We start from the raw sequence: 1956 nt of genomic DNA, 5'->3' as shown, positions 1-1956 counted from the left end.
TCCAGCAAAGCATGGAGTAAGTTTACAAATGAACAATATAACCTTTTCTATTTGTTACCAATATCCAAATTTTGGGATATTCTCAGCAGTTGCTATTTTGAAGTTGTTATTAGATAAGAAAATTGTTCTCTGATAATCCCAGAGGCAATTAAAACTTTTTTGTAACTCAGTTATTTCATCCTAAGTTTCATTAACTTGTATTGGTTTCTACAGGCACATTCTCTGATCAAGCCAACCTAAACAGATTCCATCTGTCTTTTGTATTATTCCCTAGACAATGTCCTAACTCGAGCCTTGCATGCAATGTTTGAGCCACTATGAGGGAAAAGAAGCTGAGGAGCTTTTCTACGAACTTTCCTTTGGATTTTCTGTCTGAAGTTTTCTTCTCATAAGCCAGCTGTTTTAGTCCACTTGTTCAGACATGTTGTGGCACATCTCCAGGGCAGGTGAGGTTTGAATCCCAACCTTCTGGTCTAGAGGTAGGGACATTACAGTATACCACAAGATCCTAAAGGATTTGAATCTAAGTGCATTAACTGAGTCTCTGGATCACCATGCCAATGATATGACCACAATGTCACAATATTCCCTAAAATTTGGGGGAAGAGCACATTTAAAGAAATTAGTTCTGTTGACTACAAAGGGAGTATTCTCACCAATTCTCCATACCAGATGTCAAGGCTTTAACAATGTTTCTGCTCAGTTACAAACCTTTTGTGAGTGAAGCGAACGTGATTACCCCTACTCTCCAGAAACATGGCACTTTAATCTGACCAAAGCCAACCATTAAAAAATAATTTAAAAACTTGAAAACCATTCTTGGAAATCTTTAGTAAAAGGCAAAAGATTTTTCTAATTTGAAGAGGAATAATAGTTTTAAGTGAAAACAATGGCAACATTGGGATTCAAATCCTGCAGAGAAACTGGAATCTTAATCAAACAGTTTAAACCTCTTAGCCATGCTATCATGGCAAAATCTCACTATTATTTTAGCTCCAACTTTGGGATTTGAATATGCAAGATTTGAAAATGGATAAACTATGATGCTTGCGAATCCAGTTTGGGTCAACAATTATGGTCATCTGTAACCAATGTTGAAGTTTTTCTCTTCTTTGCAGGTTGCACAGGGAACATGTCTTGCCCATTCAAAACAAACCGTGATGCTGGATGATCACTTAGTAACCTGGACTCGCTTCACTCTGGTTCCATGTACGTTTAAATACAAATCTGGCTGAGGGATAGCCAACTGAGAGTACAGGGCAACCCCCGTATCCACGGAATCATTTTCAGCAGTTTCAGTTACCCACGGTTTACTGCGGCTCAAACATATTAAAGGGAATCTTCTGGAACCAGGGACTGGGGGCTGCCTAGAAGGTAAATTTCCCACTGAAATAAATGGGTTCACTCCAACCCATGGTTTTTTCCTTCTGCAGTAGGTCATGCAGTGTTTCCCCCGCGGGTACGGAGGGACTACTGTAATGGTTTATGGGTATTTTTGAGTAGAACAAGATTTGTAAAGGAGTTTCCCAGGGTCAATACTGGCACCTTTGCATTTCCTAATATATATTAATAAGCTAGATCTTGGTGTGCAGGGGATAATTTCAAAGTTTGCATGTGAGATAAAACTTGGGAGCATTGGAAACTATGAGGACAACAGTGTAGAACATTATATTTATGAAGTGGATGGATAGGAGGCAGATGAAGATCAATGTGAAGAAGTGTGAGGTGATGCACTTTGGTACAGAACATGGAGAGACAGCGTACAGTAAAAGGTACTATTCTAAATGGTGTGCAGGAACTCGGCGTATACATTTCTAAGTAATTAAAGGTGTCAGGATAAGTAGAGAGAGCTGTTAATAATGTAGACAGTATTCTAGGCTTCATAAATATGGGCATAAAGTACAAGGTTGATAAAGTGTGGCAGATGAGGCAGCATCCAAGAAAAGTGTTGGTGTT

At 38.9% G+C, this 1956-nt stretch overlaps 1 non-coding gene across 1 annotated transcript; it reads right to left on the bottom strand.

The window, feature by feature from the left end:
- Window positions 1-766: 766 nt before the first annotated feature.
- On the bottom strand, window positions 767-884 carry LOC132826972 (U5 spliceosomal RNA). The gene has a single exon (XR_009645949.1). It is a non-coding gene; the product is annotated as a U5 spliceosomal RNA (small nuclear RNA).
- Between the last annotated feature and the right edge of the window lie 1072 nt (window positions 885-1956).

The sequence above is a fragment of the Hemiscyllium ocellatum genome, chromosome 23, assembly GCF_020745735.1.
Source record: "Hemiscyllium ocellatum isolate sHemOce1 chromosome 23, sHemOce1.pat.X.cur, whole genome shotgun sequence".
Taxonomy (NCBI): domain Eukaryota; kingdom Metazoa; phylum Chordata; class Chondrichthyes; order Orectolobiformes; family Hemiscylliidae; genus Hemiscyllium; species Hemiscyllium ocellatum.
Note: the sequence above shows the minus strand (reverse complement) of the source record. Positions and strands in the feature narration are given on the sequence as shown.